The sequence below is a fragment of the Dasypus novemcinctus genome, chromosome 3 (genome assembly GCF_030445035.2).
Source record: "Dasypus novemcinctus isolate mDasNov1 chromosome 3, mDasNov1.1.hap2, whole genome shotgun sequence".
Taxonomy (NCBI): domain Eukaryota; kingdom Metazoa; phylum Chordata; class Mammalia; order Cingulata; family Dasypodidae; genus Dasypus; species Dasypus novemcinctus.
The window spans coordinates 132,657,701-132,679,755 of record NC_080675.1 but is presented as its reverse complement, the minus strand read 5'-3'; the positions used below and the strand labels follow the sequence as shown (position 1 = coordinate 132,679,755).

Below are 22,055 nucleotides of genomic sequence, written 5' to 3'. Positions count from 1 at the left end.
CTTAAGTTTTTATTGAAGTATAACACACAAACACATATTTTAGTTGTATATACCTTGATGAATGCTCAGAGTGAACATACCTATGTAAACAGCATGCAGATCAAGAAACACAATATAATCAGCATTCCAGAAATCCCCTTCCAGTCACTATCATCCTATCAAGAGTTGTAACCACTAACATAATTTCTAACACTATAGACTTTCCTTAGCATGCACTTTTAAACTACTTTCTAAAAAGACAAGAGATACATATTTAGTAGTATTTTTCCCTTTTCCAAAACTGACAGCTACATTGCAAGAATATACAATCTCACAGGCTTCCCACAATATTTTAGTATATAACTCTATTTTCAAGACTATTCCCATGGGAAAACTATGTAAACCCCTATCTTCTAACATTCTTATTAATTTACAAGGGCAGGCAGTGCTATAATCCAAGGTCAGCCATCAAGTTCTCACTGGAGTTCAACAAGATCAGTGGGAAAAGTAGAAACAAAAAGATGGGTGAGCATATGGGCATGGCAATGAGCAAATTCTAAAAGGCAGTCTGTCGGACAAGGATCACGATAATTAAATGCAACTGAAGGCAAGTTTACAACAATCAGACAAGAATAATGTGATTAAAGAGTCAGGTGGTCCCAATAGGGTAGTTATAATAAAAAGACAGAAAAGTACTAACAAGGATGTGGCGATATTGGAACTCTTATACACTGTTGGTGCAAATACAAAAAGATGCAGCCACTTTGGGGAACAGTCTCAAAGTTCCTCAAAATCTTAAACACAGAGCTGTCAAATGACTCGCAATTCCACTCCTAGGTATACACCCAGAAGATATGAAAATATATGTACACACAAAAACTTGTACATGAATGTTCATAGTAGCATTATTATTATAGCCCAAAAGTGGAAGTAACCCAAATGTCCATCAACTGATGAATGCATAAATCAATATAATGGATTATTATTCTGCAATAAAAAGGAATGAGGTACTGATGCATGCTATGCTATGAATGAATCTTGAAACATTATGTTAAGTAAAAGAAACCAGTCACAAAAGACCACATATTTTTATTCCATTCATATGAAATGTCCAGAATAGGCATATTTTTGAGACATAAAGTAGATGAGCGGTTACCTATGGCTGGAGATAGGAGTTTGGGGGTGTGATAGCTAAAAGGTACTGGGTTTCTTTCTGGAGAAATAAAATATTTCACAATTGATTGTAGTAATGGTTGCATAACTTCAATGTACTAAAAACTATTGCATTTTTTATTTTAAATGGATGAACTGCATAGTGTATGAATTATATTTCAATAAGGCTATTGTAAAAGAAAATTCAAAAGGAACAGTGTGTCAGTAAGATTTTTGGGGATCAGATAACCATGGACCTATCAGGACCCCTCTGTTTTACATCTCTCTTCCTTAATAACTGAGTCATCCTGAGTCCTGGTAATGAAGAGCCTCAGAGACAATGAGTGCTTGCCAAACAGATAAATTCAGAGAACACGGATCCATAAATGAATTTATAAAGGAGTGATTCATAGCATAATCTGCTAAACCCAATTTCTTTTCCATGAGTTTATGCCCCAAAGCTAAAACAATGAACTATTTATGGTTAAATCTACTCTGGTTTTTGGTCAGCAAAGCAAGAAAAAGGGTGAAGGAATAGTGTGGTGGGTGGTATGGTAAATGTGTATATATTTATATACCAATAACTGCGCAGTGAGTGACCATTTCATGCAGTGACTAAAATTAACATGCCATATTAACCAAATTAATGCAGTCAAGCAAAGTTAACAGTCCATATTAACTGAGATTTTCCCACCATGGCAGTACAAATTCACGCTCTATTTTGACCTGAGAAAAAGAGGAGGAGGAAGTTAGTGAAAGAGAATGGAGGGGAAAGCACAACAATTTATCAAAATAAATACCCTATACTACAGCAAAAATGACACAAAGGGATCAAAAGAGAATGTTTTAAACTATTTGCTATTTGATAGAAGAAAATCACAATCTAGTTTCTTATTACTGGAAAAATTACTGGATGATCTAACTTATAAAAGGAGCAAGTATGTATTAGATTTATCTGTCACCTTTGCCATATTTATGACAAGTTTGCTATTATACATTCCTTCAATACAGGAACCACAATACTCTTTCCTCTTTGGGTTGGTTTGATCCAATTATTTTACTGTTATCTCATGATGACAGTATAACAATTATTCTTACTATTAGTGTAGGATACACCACTATTAGTAAATTTTGCACTAAGACAACACAATAGCTAAAAAATGCTAACTTTCAAAACTAAAAAGATAGGGTAATGTTTGGCATACATTATAAATTAAGCTTATGCGAGCTAAAAAGGAAAAAGTTGTAAAAAAATACCCATTCAACTTTGAGGAATTAATTTTCAACTGTGGTATACAGTCTAAAATAGTCACTATTATTGGTATGAATCTTCAAAACCAATAATAAATGTAAATACTTGTTTCAAGTTTAATATACAAAGTTAATGATTAATTTTACAGAAGGAGTGGATGTGGCTCAAGCAGTTGAGCTCCCACCTCCCACATGGGAGGTCCCAGGTTCGGTTATCAGTGCCTCCTGAAAACAACAGAAAACAAATAACAAGCAAAACAAATGGAAAAACCAACTCAGGGAAGTCAATGTGGCGCAATGGCTGAGCACTGGCTTCCCACATACAAGGTCCTGGTTTCAAACCCCAGTCCCTGGTACCTCAAAAAAAGGAAAAAAAAAATTTTATTACAGAACTCTAAAGTAGTAAGATTTTAAAAGAGATCCTAAAATGATTCTGCATTTTTCTATAAAAGTTCATAGCTCACAAGAAAATGAACTGGAACTATGTTACCATGTTAAAGAATGGAAAGCTGCAGGTTAAATCTGTGCAGAACTGGTAAAAAAATTGTTACTCTTTGGAAATGAATAGAAAAGGTGAAAGCACATCATAGTGTTTGTAATTAACAGTACTATTATATGAGTATGGCAGTGGTTGAAAGGGAAAGTCTAAGGTCATGTAAATTACTAGAAGGAAAGCTAAAACTATAACATGGGACTGTACAGGTGAAATATGATTATATATGCAACATTACCCATATATTCTTTGAACTGAACAAATGTATGTTAATGTTACAAGACGTTAATAGGCAAAAATACGACCAAAGCAAACTTTGAACAGTAATATATAGCAATATATATTAATAATCTTCCAGTAAGGACAAAAAAAATGGAAATATACTACAGGAAAGAAACTAGGCACATAGTACTACATACTGTCTGACTCCATCTATACAAAATATAAATACAAATAAACTAGAGAAGAAAAAAATGGAATAACAGCCATATACCACTGGGGACGCTTACAGAGATTGAGAGGTGCTGAGTTTTTGTCTGTTTTTTTTTTTTTATTATTGGAATAATGAAAATGCTCTAATAATGATTGAATTGATAAATGCACAATTATGTGATTATACCAAATAGCACTGATTGTACACTTTATATGGATTGTATGCTTTATTAATATTGATCAATAAAATTGATTTGTTTTAAAAAAAGTTTGTATCTCACAAGAAAATAAACCGGAAATATGTCCACTGCTTAACTGTATTTTTTCACAGAATTAAGTGAAAAAAAATTTTATACCACAGGAATATCACTTAAAGTGTGCATTAAATGTTTAATTCTCTTCCACTGATATTTATTTTACTATCAGCCAGATATGTATTAAATTAAATAAACCAAATACTTAGAAAAAAGTTAACAGAATACTCTCTCCCACTACCTAAATACTTTTAACTTCAACTAATCATAGCTAGATAGTACTTGACAATATGCTCTGTTACATATTCTGAATAACCGAAACTTTATTAGCAAAAAGGGTATTTCCCCCCAATCGGCATCACTCTGGTCTCTTAAGGGCATTAGGAAAGTGCTCCTACTAGCCTCAATTTATTCAGAGAATTTTACTCGTACAGGTGGTAGAAGCACACAATCCAATAGTGATGTAAGAAAGGTCAAGTCCCCATTAGGAAGCTAAGTGATTCACCAGAGGGTCACTCTTCCCCATCAACCTTGATGATCAGATAAGGAAGACAGGTCTTATAAAATACCCATCCTAATATTCAATTCTGAAAAGGAGGGAGAGAACCTTGATAAACGTTATCAGCAAATAATTAATTTGCAGCTTGACATCTGGTAGAAAAGATGATATTATACCCCTAGTAACTACTGGAGAATTACAAGACTTAGCCATTTCTTTATAGGATGATAGATCTAAAATAAAAGCATGAACAAAGACCAAAGGGGAGCAGATGGGGCTCAAGCGGCTGAGCGCCTGCTTCCAATATGGGAGGTCCTGGGTTCCGTTCCCAGTGCCTCCTAGAAACAAAAAAAAAAACAACAACAAGCAAACAAATGAAAAAACCAACTCAAAGTAGCCGATGTGGCTCAGTGGTTGAGTGCCAACTTCCCACATAAGAGGTCCAGGGTTCAATCCCCAAGCCCTGGTACCTAAAGAAAAAAAAAGACCAATGGCCAAGGCAACCTACCTCTAAATAGACAATAAAGTATAGAAGATAGACTGTTAGCTATTATCAATACTGTCAATACAAAGACAAGATCCCTCACTATCCTGTAATCAGTGAGAAACTAACAGATGAGAAAAACAAATAGTTCAAAAAAAGGTAAGTATAGATAGAATATTAGAGCACCAGAGAAAATGGGATAATATAAAGGGGGCAGTGAAGCACTTCCAGGATAAAAATCAAAGAAGGCAAGGAATTGCATGTGGTGAGGCAACAGTTCCAGTAGGTCTACCAGGGTACATTACGAAGACTATGTGAGACACTGATCAGCATACCAACATTTTAAAAGCAAAGGCAGAAGAACCCCATAGTACTTATCCTCAAAGAACTCACTCATTGAAAGGAGAGATAAAAACACAATACAGGAAACCAAGAGAAGATATTGCAAGATACATACTTAACCTGAATAGCAGCAGGAATGGTAATAGGGGAAGATGTTGGGGAGGAATTCATCATTTGAAGAACAAATAGGAATCAAGGAAGGGGATAAAAGTGCAGGTGGGGGACCTATGAGGCAGAAGTGTCAGACCACTATAAAATGTTTTTTAAGTATATTCTGAAGACAGTGGGCACATCCTGAAGAATCTTAAACAGGAAAGTTATATGATCACAGTTGAACTTCAGAGGATCACCGGGTAATACAGTGTGATGAATGGATCACAGGGGGTTAAAATGAGAGGCAGAAAAAAAGCTGAGAGACTCTTGCTTAATAAGGTGAAGAAATACAAGGACAGACAATAAGATATTAGCAAGTAATGTGGGGGAAAGCATAAAATTCAAAGATAATGAAAAGAGGGAATCAATAGGATTCTGTTGATCTTTGGATAGGTAATTAATATCCACTGATACCATCCTAGTCCACACTATCATCATCTTTTGCCAGCACTATTGTAACAGACTCCTAATTGGTTTTCTGGTTTCTACTAACAATCCATTACATGGTCTCACGCCCGTCTATAGCTCTCTTTTTTTTTTTTAAGATTTGTTTTTTATTTATTTCTCTCCCCTTCCCCCACCAGCTGCCTGCTCTCTGTGTTCATTTACTGTGTGTTCTTCTGTGACCGCGTCTATCCTTATCAGCAGCACCGGGAATCTGTGTTTCTTTTTTTTTGTTGCGTCATCTTGCTGTGTCAGCTCTCCATGTGTGCGGCGCCATTCCTGGGCAGGCTGCACTTTCTTTCGCGCTGGGCGGCTCCCCTTACAGGGCGCACTCCTTGCCCGTAGGGCTCCCCTATGCGGGGGACACCCCTGCATGGCACAGCACTCCTTGCACGCACCAACACTGCGCATCGGCCAGCTCCACACGGGTCAAGGAGGCCTGGAGTTTGAACCGTGGCCCTCCCATGTGAGAGGCGGATGCCCTATCCATTGGGCCAAGTCCGCTTCCCGTCTATATCTCTTATCACATCATCTCATTATTCACTAGGCAGCAACCAAACTAGCCTTCTTTCTCTTCCTTGAATATGACAAGATTTCTATATACCTCAGGGCCTTTGTTCTTTGTTACCCATCCTTGAAATGATTTTCTCAAAGCTTTTTGAAAATTTACTTAAGCTTTTGCTCGCCATGCAAATCTTGGCTTGACTACTCTGTGGCGTTCATGAAAACGTGTCTTATAGATTTCAACTACAGGGAATTTAACTGACCAACAGTCCCAGTAGCTGTCCTCTGATATCCATCACTGTGTCTGCACCAAGTCCATATTTCCCACCAGCTGCTCCCAGCCAATGACTGAAAGCAAGAATACTAAAGCAGGTATGTCTCTTAGACATGTAAGACTCCTTTGATGGCTGACTTGGGCTCTAGTAATCCCTGATACCCCTGCTAAAACTTCTTTAGACTTTACCCAATCTTCTTTTCATCTCTCCTTCACTTGGGGTCAGACTTGCATAGTGCTTTGGTGCACAGACAAAAACATATTTTCTCTCACTTGCATTTCCCCTAAAGAAATCCTTGCACATTTAACCCCATCTTAGCATTTTGTTTCTCAAAGCTAGACTAACATACAGTCCATTTAAAGAACCATCTTCTCTCTCTCCCTTCACTCAATATCACATCTTGTTTTTGTTTTGTTTTTTTAATAGTTGTCACCAACTGAAATTATCTTAAGCTCTTTCTTATACAAGTTTTCTCATTAAGTGCAAGTTCCCATGAAAGCAGAAACCTTGTCTGTCCTCTGCCTAATCTCTAGCAATTAAAGCTGCTGCTTGATGCACAGTAGGTATTCAATGAATGCTTTTATTGAATTAACCAATAAAGAACGAGTAGGTAAAAAGAAAGGAGTAAAAAGTGATGGCTCTATTTCTGGCTTGGGTAACTAAGAATATGGCAGTGACAATCACTAAGACAGGAAACACAGGAGAATTTACAGAATCTGAGGGAAAAAATATTGTTTTCCATTTTGAGAAAGTTATAGTTGTATATGAAATATCCCAGTGTCAAGAAAACACAAACAACCTAGAAACATTCTGGTAACAGAATCTTCTGACTGAAGTTTGTGCTTACCAGTTATATTAATTAACTGAAAAATCCCACTTTTCGGACCTAAAATGAGAACAATAGCAATTAACAAAATTAACCCATAATGTCTTAAGATTTATTGAGCATTTAACATGGTAAAAGTACTGTTCTAAGAGCTCTTTGATATAATTTAATCCATTTAATGTCAACAATAATCCTATGAGGTAGGTAGTATTATCTCCACTTTACAGATTACGAAACAGACACAACATAGTCACACAAAGCACAGCACAATAATTCAAATTGTGACAGTCTGATTCTAGAGTCTAAACTTTGTAAATCACTAAATTATAACTACCTAAAAGAGTTGTATAAGATATGCAAAGTGCCTAGTACAGGGCTTGACACATAGCAAACAATAAATGTAACAGAACAATTATTAAACCAGGCAGGAATTGTCTGAAACAACTATTTTGAAATTCCAGAGGCCAAAAGAAAACTGTACAGCACCAAGGGAAGAAGAAGAAGCTGGTAAATAACTATAAATACCAATCAATTATTCTCTCTGGGCAGGAGTTACCAGTGCCCAAGCCCCATTCTCAAAGAGGCTGTAGGGTCCAGCCCCTGACTAGCTCACTGGTGACAGAAAGGGACATAAAAATCTCATTCCCAAGATCAGGGGTGCACACAGCTGATCACTGATAATGGCTCTGAATTAGCAACTTTGGTTAGCTGGAGTCCCAGTGGTAAGGGTGGCTACTGTTTCAAAAACCACAGACAAAGGTGATGGCAGAGGAGAAATAAAAACACGATGGCTCCTCCAAGGCTGCAGGGACAGTTAGTCCTAAGGCTTAATTTGCAGGAAAGGTCAAGAAAGCTCAGCTTTGGGGAGCTGTGGAAGAAGTTCCTAGAGCCATTCCTGATGCCCTCCACAGGGCACTTTGGAGCTAGTTTGTATTGCCTTTGTGGGTCTCTGGCCCTGTTTTAGGCTGGAAAAGACTAACTTGGGGAACCCCTCTCTGGTATGTTTTGTCTCCAATTATTTGTCTGACAGGTGAAAGAAGGTTAAGACAACGAAAGGAGTGTAGGAAACTTTAGAGGGAGACAGTCTGAGGCAAAAGCTTGCCTACTTTAAACACCTGGAAGAGAGAGGTCTGTAGCCTGGGAAATAAAGGAGACATTAAAATTCCTGTAAACATGGAACTCCAAAACAACCAACAAGCACAAGCCCAGGACAAGATAGGGGCCAGGAAAGAGAGGGAGTACCCTGCACATTGCATTTGCCTCAGGCAGATCTTTCTGATAAGAGGGCTGAAGCTCATAAAAATCTGTCTTACTGGTTACAAAACCAGGAAACAGACATCACATGGAGCAAATCCCACAGCTAATTTTTAAAATATTAAAATGTACAGTGTGTAACAAAATAATACAAAACGAAAAACCAGGAAATGATGGGCCATCAAAGGAAGATAGAAAACACCAACAATGAAGAATGTGGACACACCAAAAAAAGACTAAAAAAAAAAAAAGATCTTAAAAATGCTCAAGTAGATAAAGGAAAACACAGAGAAAAAACTAAAGGATATCAGGAAAACAATGAATAATAACTGAAATGAAAAATTCCCAGGAGGGTTTTAACAGCAGATTGACACTGGCAGAAGAAAATAATAAGCATAGGAAAGAGTAAGAAAAAGCAAACTCAAAGACAAATCAAAACAAATCAGTTTATATATAGAAAGAACTGAAAAACCTATAACAAAGCTAACAGAGCCAATAAATGCATATGGATATCCAATATGCAAAACTCCATAGTGTTTCTATACACTAACAACAAGCAACCTGAGGAGGAAATCCAGAAAAAAATTCCATTTACAAAAGCAATTAAGACTCAAATATCTAGGAATACATTTAATCAAGAATATAAGGGATTTAACAGAGAAACTACAAAACATTGCTACAAAAAATCAAAGACAACCAACATAAATGGAAGGACATTCTCTGTTCATGGATTGGAAGACTAAATATCATTAAGATGTCAACTGGGGAAGCAGTTGTGGCTCAAGCAGTTGGGTGCCTGCGTACCACAGGGGAGGTCCCAGGTTTGGTTCCTGGTGCCTCCTAAAGAAGACAAGCAAGACAGAAAGCTGACGTGCACCTGACACAACATGATGACATAACTAGATGGTGCAGTGAGATGATACAACGAAGAGACTCAGTGAGGAAACACAACAAGCAGGGAGCAGAGTGCCTAAGGACTGGTGCCTCCCTCTCACATGGTTCAGTTCCTGGTGCCTCCTAAAAAGAAGACAAACAGAGAGCAGACAGCCAGTGCACACAACGGCGGGGGGCGGGGGGTAAATAAATAAAATAAATCATTAAAAAAAACTAATTCAATCATTAAAAAAAATTTTTTTAAAGATGCCAATTGTACCCAAAATGACTTACAGATCTAATGCAATTGCATTCAAAATTCTACTAGCCTGCTTCATGGAAAATGGAAAAGCCAATTATCAAATTTATTTGAAAAGGTAAGGGGCCCCAGGTAGCCAAAAATATCTTGATAAAGAAGAATGAAATTGGAGAATTTACACATCCTGACTTTAAGGCATATTACAAACAGCATGGTACTGGCACAAGGATAGATATACTAACCAATGGAACTGAACTGAGATTCAGAAACTGATCTTCATATCTATGATCAATTGATTTTGGACAAGGCTGCCAAGTCCACTCAATTGGAAAAGAATAGTCTCTTCAACAAATGGGGTCAGGAGAACTAAATATCCATATGCAAAGGAATGAAAGAGGACTGCTTTGTCACACCATATACAAAAATTAACTCAAAATAGACCAAAACTCTAAATATAACAACCAGGACTATAAAACTCCTATAAGAAAATGTATGGAAGCATCTTTAGGTTCTGTGTTAGGCAATGGTTTCTTAAGACTTTACACACAAAGCACAAGTAATGAAAGGAAAAGGAGATGATCAGGGCCTCATTAAAAATAAAACCTTTTTGGGAGCAGGTGTAGCTCAGTGGTTGAACACCTGTACGAGACCCTGGGTCTAATCCACAGTACCTAAAAAAATAATAATAAATAAAAAATTAAAAAAATAAAAACTTTTTGTGTATGAAGAGACTTTGCCATGAAAGTGAAAAGACAACCTACTCAATGGGATAAAATATTTGGAAACTACATACCAAACAAAAGTTTAATATCTGGACTATATTAAGAAATGCTACAATTCAACAATAGAAAGAAAAACAATCCAATTAAAAAATGGGCAAGACTTGAATACATTTTTCCAAAGAGAATCTACAAACCGCTAAAAAGCACATGAAAAGATGTTAAACATCACTATCTATGAGGGAATGCAAATCAATACCACAACAAGATATCATTTCACACCTGTGAGCAAGGTACTATTAAAAAAACAGAAAACTACAAGTATGGAGAGATTGAGAAAAAATAAAAACACTCATTCATTGCCGATGAGAATGTAAAATGGGATAGCTGCTCTGAAAAACAGTCTGGCAGTTCCTCAGAAAGCTAAGTATAGAATTACCATACAACCTGGCAATTCTACTACTAGCTATATACCCAGAAGAACTGAAGGCAGGGATCTCAAACATATTTTGCACACTGATGTTCACAGCATTATTCACAATGGCCCAAAGATGGAAGAACACACGTGTCCATCAGCAGATAAATGCATAAACAAAATGTGGTATACACATACAATGAAATATTATTCAGCCATAAAAATGAATGAAGTCCTGTGAAGCGGATGTGGCTCAACTGACTGGGCTCCCATCTGCCATATGGGAGGCCCTGGGTTCACGTTCCAAGCCTCCTTGTGAAGGCAAGCTGGCCTACGCCCGCAGAGAGCTGATAACCCACGGAAGCTGACGGCCTGCGCCCGCAGAGAGCTGGCACAGCAAGATGATTAAATAAAAGGGAGACAAGCAGACACAGAAGATCACACAGCAAATGGACACACAGAGCAGACAGCAAGCAAGCTGCGGGGCGGGGTGGGGGGAGGATAAATAAAGTTAAAATCTTTAAAAAAAAAAAAATCAAGTCCTGATGCATGAGACAACATAGATGAACCTTGAGAAGATTATGCTGAGTGAAATAAGGCAGACGTAAAACAACAAATACTGTTTCATCTCAATGATATGAATTAACTATATAATAAGTTAATTCACAGAGTTAGAATTCAGAATATAGGTTACCAGGGGGTAGAGAATGGGGAGTTAATGGTTAATTTGTAAAGAATTTCTACTTAGGTTGATTGTATAAGTTTGAAAATGAATGGTGGTGATGGTACCACATTATTGTGAGTGTAATTAACAGCAATGAATTATATTGGTGAATGTGGTAAAAAGGAGAAACTTTAAGTTATATGTTAACTAGAATAAAAAGTTAACGATAAGGGAGGCCGATGTGGCTCAGGCAACTGAGCTCCCGCCTACCACACGAGAGGTCTGAGTTTGGCTCCTGGTGCCTCCTGGAGAAGATGAGCATAACAGCAAACTGACATGACAGGCTGACATGTCAAGATGACGCAACGAAGAGACTCAGGGGAGGAAACACAATTAGAGATTCAACAAAGCAGGGAGCCAAGGTGGCTCAGATGATTAGGGACCTCCCTCCCACATGGAAGATCCCAGGTTTGGTTCCCAGTGCTCCTAAAAAAAAGAGAAGACCAGCACACAACAAAACAGACAGGGCAAATGCAAAAATAATGAGGGAGTGGGGAGAAATATCTTTTTTAAAAAAGTAAATGATAAAACATAGGAATGTATAACACAGTGAACCCTACTGTAAATGACAAACTATAGTTAATAGTACAATTATAAGAATGTTCATTCATGAATGATAACAAATGTAAGACACTATTACAAGGTTAAAATAATAGGGTGGCAAAAAAAATTTAAATATTCTTACAATAAACTAAACATTGCAAGCCAAAAGAAAAATAATTATAATAGTAACATGGTGTATGGGGGAAATATACCTAATGTAAAATATGGACAATAATTAACAGTACTATTTTATTTTCTTCTTTCATCATTTGTCAAAAAGGTAAATTAATGCAAAGTGCCAATAAGGGGTATATGATAGTGCTATATTTTTTATATGATTTTTCTATAAACATACAACTTCTCTAAATAAAAAATAAATACATAGGACATATTTCACACACTTGCACATTAGGTGTTTTAAATGAGATGATCCATGTGCCTAGAACATAGAATCTCTCAATAATGCTGGCTACCAAAGTTTTTTAAAGAAGATAATTATTTTTAAAATGCTATCATCATTGTAACCAAGATTCCACACCAATGCAATGTGTTGGTGGTGGGTAGTATACGGAATCCTATATTTTATTCATGATTGTCTGTAAACCCACAACTTTCCTAATAAAAAAAATTAAAAGAAATAAAAGTGTGGTAACTTATTCTACATGCTGCTTCTTGACTAACAGTATTAAAACAGAATACTATTCTGTTTCTTAGAGAAAGCATGGAGAGGTCATTTTTTATACCTAAAGATAAAAAACAAATCTTTGAACCAGAGATGGCAAATGAGCTGAATTCAGCTCATAGACATGTTTTGGCTAGCCTGCACAATTCAGGAAAGGACAAAAAACAAACTGACAGCTAATGGTAAAACATTATTAGGAATTTTCATTAAAATCAGGAAGAAAAAAGGGTTATCTGTTATTACATAATATTTTTCTGGACAGGCTGGTCAAGGTACTGAAATACGTGACTGAGCATAAATATTTACAACACGCAGGCATTTTAAAAATCATTTGGAAATGATATGGTTGTATACCTAGAAAATACAAGACATGACAGGAAACCATGGAAAAGAAAGACAGAGGGGATATGCAAGGTAACCAAAATAATAGTCCAAAATCAATAACGTTCAGGAGCTAATTTAAAAATGTTATAGAATAACGAAAACATATCAACCCAATACAAGGAAAGGGATTTACTATCTAGTATCAAACAAGAAATACACAGGACCTATGTGAAGACACCTACTGAACTTATTATTCAAAAATTAATGTGGAGCAGTGGTGGCTCAAGTGATTGGGTGCCTCCCTCCCACATGGGAGGTCCCAGTTCAGTTCTCAGGGTGTCCTAAAGACACAGCAAACAGCAAGTGCAAGCAACAAGGGAGTAGGGAGAAATAAATAAATAAAATGAATCTTAAAGAACATCTGAACTTGAAAAGAGAGAACAGAAAGAAGATTATTAGGAAAGGTAACTTAAAAGTCAAAAAGACATAAAATAATAAGACACGACAACAGAAAACCAAGGGATATAATGGACAAAATAAGTAACGTCTTTAAGTAATACCACTGAATTTAATGGCTTGAACTCCCCAATCAAAAAACATAGACTGATATAAAGAATTAAAAAAAAAAAAAAAAAAGCCAACATGAGTCATCTATATGCTGCCTACAAGAGACTCACCCCAGACGTAAGGACACAAAGTAAAAAAGGTGGAAAAAGATCTTCCATGCAAATAGTAACCAAAAAAGATGTGGAGTAGCAATACTAATATTAGACAAAATAGACTTTAAATACAAACCTGTTACAAGACATGAAGAAGGTCATTGTATACTAATAAAAGAGGCAATTTACCAAAGAAGAAATAATTACAATAAATATTTATGCATCTAACCTGGGTGCCCCAAGATACATGAGGCACACACTAGCAAAACTGAAGGGCGAAACAGACTTCTCTACAATAATAGTTGGAGAGAACATCTGGACAGAGGATAGAGAGTTTGAGTAATAATGAACTGAGCTCTAAAAAAGACTTTTATAGAGCATTATACCCCAAAACAGCAGGATATACATTCTTTTCAAGTGCTCATGGATCTTCTCAAGGAGAGACCATATGTTAAGTCACAGACATATCTCAATAAATGTAAAAAAGACAAATTAAAACACTTTCTCTGATCATAATGGGATGAAGCTAGAAATCAATAATAGAAAAAGGGAAAGTTCACAAATATATAGAAATTAAACACCACACTCTAAAATAATCAGTGGGTCAAAGAGAAAATTGTAAGAGAATTCAGTAAATATCTTGAGATAAATGAAAACGAGAACACAACATCAAATCCTAAGCGACACTGCAAAAGGCAGTGCTGAGAGGGAAATTCACGGCCTTCAATGTTTACATAAAAAAGAAGGGTTAAAATCAAAGACCAACCTGCACACCTGGACGAACTGAAAACAAACAAACAAAAAAAAAAAACCCAGCAAACTAATCCCAAAGCAAATAAGGAAAGAAAGAAGAAAGGTTCAGGCAGAAATAAATGAAATTGAGAATAAAAAACAATAGGGAGAATCAACAAAACCAAAAGTTGGTTCTTTGAGTAGATTAGGAAAACTGACAAACCCTTAGCTAGATTGATAAGGAAAAAAAGAAAAGAGAGATGATGCAAACAAAATCAGAAATGAGAGGGGGACTATTACCTGACCCCACAGACAGATCATAAAAGGATACAGTACACAAAAAAAACTGAATGAAGACAAAATGCACAAATGCCTAGAAACACACAAACAACCTACACTGACCTAGAAGGAAGAAATGTTAACAAATCAGTAACAAGTAAAGAGATTGAAACGGTCATCAAAAACCTCTCAAAGATGAAAAGCCCAGGACCAGATGGTTTCACAGGTGAATTATACATCATTCAAAGACAATCTAATACCAATCTTGCTCAAGTTCTTCCAAAAACCTGAACAGTAAAGAACACAACCAAACTCATTCTATGAAGCCAACATGACCCTAATACCAAAGCCAGATAAATATAACTACAAAAAAAGATAAGGATAGAAGTGGTCACAGGACACACAGCAAATGGACAGAGAAAGCAGACAACTGGGGGTGGGGGGTGGGGGAAAAGGGGAGATAAATAAATAAAAAATCTTAAAAAAAAGAAAATTACAGATCAATATCTCTAATGAATATAGATGCAAAATCCTCAACAAAATACTTCCAAAACAAATCCAAAAGCACATTAAAAGATTATACACTACCATCAAGTGGGTTTGTCCCAGGTACACAAGACTTTTTCAACACAAGAAAATCAATAATAACCCACATTAATAAATTGAAAAAGAAAAATTACATGATCCTCTTGATACAGAAAAGGTGTTTGATGAAATACAATATTCTGACTTGATAAAAACACTCCAAAAGACAGGTATAGAAGGAAGCTTTCTCAACATAGAAAAGTGCATATATCAAAAACCTACAGCTAGCATTGTACTCCATACTGAAACACTGAAAGCTTTCCCACTGACATCAGTAGTAAGACGAGGATCCCCACTGCAACCACTGTTATTCAATACTGAGCTACAAATTCTAATTAAAGCAATTAGGCTAGATAAAGAAATAAAAGGCACCCAAATAGGAAAGGAAGAAGTAAAACTTTCACTATTCACTGATGATATCATCTTATATCTAGAAAATCCTGAAAAACCCACCTCAAAGCTAATGGAATAGACAAGTTCAGCAAAGTGGTGAGATACAAGAATAATACAGAGAAATCAGTAGTGTTTCTATACACTACTGATGAGCAATCTGGAGAGGAAATCAGAAAAAAATTCCATTTATAATAGTGACTTAAAAAAACAGATTTTTAGGAATAAACTTAACCAAGGATATAAAAGTCTTATATTCAGAAAACTACAAAACATTGCTAAAAGAAGACAAATTAAATGCAAGGACATTCCATGTTCACGGACTGTTAAACTGGGTATTGTTAAGATGTCAATTCTACCTGAACTGCTTTATAGACTCAACACAATCCCAATAAAAATCCCAACCAGTTATATAACCAAAGCTTTGAATGGAAGGTCATGTTTGAAAATGGTGCTCATTTAATCAGACATAACCAGAGACTTTTAAGGCATTAAGGTTGACTTTATGGAGCCAATGCTTACAAAATCCTCTTGGAAAAGACAGCTGGTCTGGCACCTGGCTTCAGGATTTCCAGCCTTACAGGTTATGCATCTGTAAGAAAAGTCACTTTCTCTTAGGCATAGGAATCATTTGATGCTTGGGGGCCTTGAGAAAGAGGAATTCACCCAAATCTGTAGCACTACAGGTGAAATATGTTGCGTTCTTGGTTAGGTCTTCTGGCTTTGGAAGGTTTTAAAAAGTACAATCTGAGGTTCCTTATGAAAACTAACCAGCAAAGCAAACTTTAAAAGGGCTATATGGTAAATCACTATTCTTGCTCACCTATGTAAATAATAGGTCAAATCTAATGAACTAGCCTTATATTATTATCATAAATAATCTTTCTTGGGGCTATCTTTGATCAAAAGGAAGATGACCGTAGAGGGAAATTTTGTGTTTCAACAAAACTATAGCACACTCCTGTCGGTTATCAGATTCTGATCCTGTTCATGGTCTGAACTCCTTTGCAACCCCTATATAAACCGAAGATAATTCCATGGTTTTGTTATCTACCTAGAAATTGGACTGAATCCTGTGATCCTGCATATACTATCTACCCTAATTGCCAGTCAGAAAGCTAATTTAGGATCCTTTGTACAATGGGTCTCAAACCAAAAAAAGAGGGATAATATTCCTATATCCCTTGACCTACTGTAATAGAGATTAAAAAACAACTTTGTATGCTAGAACTGTGAGGAGAGAAATAAGAGAGTCCTAGACTGCAAGAAGTGTATAATTTAGTATGACAAAGAATATAAATTATTAAATGCTATAAATAAATGCACTCCTATAGGAACAAAAGGAAGAAGCAATTAGGGACTCTGATAAAGGTTAAAGAGAGGAGGTAACAACCCAATCAAACCATGAAGAATGCACAGGATGATAGTAAGCAGAGAAAGCGATTCATTTCAAATAATTCTGTGACATAGCAAGAAATGGCAGCATCTGAATAGTCAAATGTTTCAGGTCTGTTTTTTGTTTTGTTTTGTTTTTAGTGGGAAAGAATAAGCTAGGATCAACATATGAGGAGTGTGATGGTTAGGCTATTGTGTTAACTCGGTCAGGTAACTGTGCCCAGTTGTTTGGTCAAGCGAGCACTGGGCTAACTGTAATGCAAGGGCATTTATGGACTTTAGTCACCACTGACTTTACTGCAGTGGTAAATCATGGATAGCTGGTTATAATTACATCAGTCAGGGAGATTGCCATCAGCAGTGAGTGACGCTTAACCCAATCAGTTGAATGTCTTAAAAGGGGAAGGGATTCCAGCATTGAGAGAGAATTTCCCAGCTTTTCTTTGAACAGCCAGCATCTCGCAAAACTCATCAAGAATCTTCACTGGACTTTCATTGGAGCTCCTGGTGGCGGCCTGCCTGTGGAACCTGGACTTGTGCATCCCCACGGCTACATGAGAGACTCTGATAAATCTCTTACTATCAATGGATATCCCTTGTTGATTCTGTTTCCCTAGAGAACCCTAATACAAGGAGTCATATGTTTCTGCTTAACAGAATTTAGGAATATTTCACTGATGGGAAAGTAATAATTTATCATTAAACCATTTCACAAATTGGTGCAGGAAGTGAGGGAAAGCTAAAGGGAAAGTCACAGAGACTAGGTAGAAAGCTTTACAGTGACTGGGGCAAAGAGTAATTTCAGAGGTTGGAGGATGAGGTAATATAGGAGGTAGGCAAATGTCAAAGTCATCTAAGACAAAGAAGGGAATGGGAATGAAGGAAACAATCAATGATAATTCTTGGGTTGCTTAACTGAGTATCTCAAAGAAGTGTAAGTCACTGTCAGAAATGAAGTTAATTGGAAAAGGAATCCAGGGGTTGAATTTTGGATATTTTGATTTTGAAATAATAGTTAGAACAAGATAGAAATATTCCTATATCATAGCTGAAAATAAAGGTTTTTATATTTTCTACCTCGAGGAAAATAAAAATCACTAAAATCATTATCTACTTTCATAAAACTGTTCTGCCTCGATATATTTGCAAATTTTCCTCTTTCTCACGTACTATTGATTTCCAGCTTCATTCCATTATGATCAGAGAAGGTGCTTTGGATAATCTCAATCTCTTAAATTTACTGAGAGCTGTGTTGTGGCCCAACATAAAGTCTATCCCAGAGAAAGATCCATGACATTTAAGAAGACTGTATAACCCGCTTACTTTGGATGCAGTGTTCTATATATTTCTGTTAGGCCTAACTCATTTATCAAATATTCAATTTCTCTATTTCCTTGATGATCTTCTGTCTAGTGTTTTTTATATTTAATGATGTGAGTGGTATGCTGAAGTCTCTAACAATTATTGTGGAGATGTCTATTTCTCCCTTTAGCTTTGCCAGAGTTTACTTCATGCATTTAGGGGCACCCTGGTTAGGTGCATAGATATTCATGACTGCTATTTCTTCCTGGCGGATTGTCCCTTTTATTAATAAATAATGACCTTCTGTATTTCTTATAACTTTTCTGTATTAAAGTCTGTTTTGTCTGATATCAGTGTAGCTACGATTGCTCTCTTTTGGTTACTATTTGCATGGAGCATCATTTTCCAAACATTCATTTTCCGCCAGTTTAGATACTCGACATAATTAGCCATTAAAGACCAAATCAAAACCACGATAAGACAGCACTTTACAACCACTAGAAGGTCTATTATTAAATACAAAGTAAAGTTTGTAGCAGATGTACAATCCTAATACTTTGTCAGTACACTGTGAAATGGTTCAGCCGCTGTGGAAAACAGTTTGGAAGTTCCTCAGAAAATTAAACACGAAATTACTATATGACCCAGTAATTCTACTTCTAGGTATATACGTGAAATAATAAAAAACATGTGTTTTCCATATATATTACAATTTAAAAAAATAGGCCTAAGTATATTTCATAATCTGTTTTTAGCAATGAGGGCACATAAACAGAATGTTCATCATATATGCAAATGATGCACAGTTGAAAAAGATTACAGATAAACTGAAGGACAAAATCATATGCTGAGAATAATTATAAAAGCTTAGAATGGTTTCTAAAATCACTTAAAAATAAAACTAATAAATACTAAGTCCTACAACTAAATGTACCTTTTATAAAAATGAGGACATAGTATGAGGGAATTTTTTTTTATATTTTGTCACTGAATAATGTGCCTAATGTCAAATCACTGGTTAATACTTGGTTACATTCACTCACAATTGCTCTAAGTTATAATACTGGGATAAGTCTATAAAAAAGGTATATGATTTAACCACCTATTTTCAGACTCTAACATCAAAGTTTTCTGGTCTGAGTTTATCAAGTTCTAACAACTTTTTCATAAATTATTACCATCTGATCTGGTATCTTTCATAAAAGTAGAACAGAATACAGTGAATTCTAATAGCATTTTCCCTCATAAAGAAACTCTTGCAAGGATTATTCTCTGGCTATAACCTCAAACTTTCAACAAATTAAGCTCCCCAAAACTCTATGTAAACAACAAAAATAACATGTGACAACAAAGTAGCATGTAAAATTAAATGTATGACAGTAACAACCCAAAGGACAGAAGAGGAGCAAATAGAAGTATATTATTAATTTCTTGTATTTTACATGAAGCAGTTTATTTACTACTTGAAGAGACTATGATGAATTTAAGATGCGTATTGTGAACACTAGAGCAACCACAAGAAATAAAATAAGGAAAAGTAAATGAGCTATAATGAAGATAAAATGTACTGCAAGAACATAAACCAAAAGGAGGCAGGAGACGAATAAAATAGGAACGGAGAATAGATGGGAGAAATAGAAAAAAGATAACAAGATGGTAGGTTTAAATTCAACCATACCACGACAGACTGCTGCTACTGGCAAATGAGCAGACTGAGTCCAGAAACAGATCGTTACATATCATCAAATGATTTTAGACAAAAGTGCCCAGGCAACAGGGGAAGAGTCATATGAAGAAAAATGAACCTTGACCCCTACCTCACACCACACACACAAATTAACTAGAAATGGAACACAGATCTAAACATAAAAATAACTATAAAAATTCTAGAACAAAGTAAAAAATGTTTGTAATTGCATCAAGGCAACGATTTTGAAGGACACAAAAAGTACTAAACAAAATAAATTGATAAATTAAAAAAAAGAAAAATATAAATTGATAAAACTGAACTTTATCAAGATCACCTTATCTACTCTTCAGACACAACATTAAGAAAAGAAAAAAGAAAACTAGCAAGCTGAAGTCAAAGAAAATGTTTATGTAGGTGTGTATACATACTTACATAAAAGAAAGAATTTAAATCCAAAATATAAAAAAACTTACATTTTAATAAGACAACCCCAAAAAAGTACAAGGAAAGATTTTAATATACATTTCTCAAGAGAAATATATATGGCCAATAAATATATGAAAAATTGCTCAATATCCTTAGTCATTGGGGAAACATAAATTAGAACTACAATAGGATACCTCTGGGAAGAAGATGTGGCTCAAGTGATAAAGCCTCCGCCTACCATATGGGAGGACCCGGGTTTGATCCCTGGTGCCTCCTGATGAAAAAGAAGAAGAGAAAGCATGTCTGCATGGCGAGCCAGTGCCTGTGTGGCAAGCCTAATGTCCATGCAGTGAGCCAAGTGCCCACACAGTGAGCTGAGTGCCCATATGGTGAGCCGAATGCCCACGAGTGCCTGTGCAGTGAGTTGAGTGCCTGCATGGTGAGCCAAGTGTCTACATGGTGAGCCAGTGCCCGCGCAAGTGAGTAACACAGCAAGATTATGACACAACAAAAGAGAGATGAAGGGAAGAGTCAAGGCAAAGTGCAGCAGAGATCAGGAACTGAGGTGGCGCAATTGACAGGGAACCTCTCTCCACTTCAGAGGTCCCCAGGATCAAATCCCGGTGAATCCTAGAGGAGAAATACGAGAAAACAAAAAGAGAAATAAGTACCGAAGATCACATAGCAAATAGACACAGCAAAGAAACCCAGCATGGTGGAGGTGGGGAGGGGGAGGGGAAGAGAAAAAAAAGCTACCTCTATCATATCAATAAAAAGCTAAAACTAAAAGAACTAAAACCACCAAAAGTTGGCAAGGATGTGAACTGGGACTCCACACACTGCTGCTAGGAGAATTCTTTGATAGCCTCTAATAAAGGTATACAAACATATAACCTATGATCCCCTAATTCCACTTCTGGGTTTAAAAATATAGATCTATAAAGACGTATACATGAATGGTCATAGCTTTATTCCTAACAGCCAAAACCTGGAAACAATCCAAATTTCTAACAAGAAATAAATGGAGTATATGCCCAAAATGAACACAAAACGGAAGACAAAATTTTGCTATCCTCTCATTGGTCTCTCTTGCCATTTGCCTCTCATGGTATGAGCATCTTACTGTGCTATAAGATTCTAATGTTTAAAGCCATTTATTTTCCCCACAAACACAAGCCTACTACTACATCTGGTGTTTATAACAATAAAACATGATTTGTTCCAATACTGAAGGAAAAACAGGGGGTGCTGGGCCTTGAGAAACTGTATTTTATATTTTATTAACAACTCTAGGGATTTCCAAGTTATTTTTGACTATAAAGTATTTTTGCTTTCCTTGGATCAGTGTATTCAGAGAGCCAAGTGAAAATTCTTTTGGAAAGAAATATGGATAGCACACTATTAAACAATTCTAGAATACTGATAAATTCAACAACCTTTCTTTTTTTCCCCCACTACCTGTCACTGTTCAAGAGTTCAAGAATAGAAAGATAAGATGCTTCCCTCTCCTAAAAAATGTCTAGATAAATGTTCTAGACAAATAAAAATAGTAATCCTAAACTTAATGTGAATTCCTATATACTTAAGTTTAATCTAAACACATTTACTGGGAAGCGGACTTGGTCCAATGATAGGGCATCTGCCTACCACATGGGAAGTCCGCGGTTCAAACCTCAGGTCTCCATGACCCGTGTGGAGCTGGTCCATGCTCAGCAC

General features: G+C 36.2%; 1 protein-coding gene across 10 annotated transcripts in view; it reads right to left on the bottom strand.

Annotated features, from left to right (window-relative positions):
* RNF111 (ring finger protein 111) overlaps positions 1-22,055 on the bottom strand; it is a 153,611-nt gene that overhangs the window by 65,520 nt on the left and 66,036 nt on the right. The gene's annotated exons all lie outside the window — the stretch shown is intronic.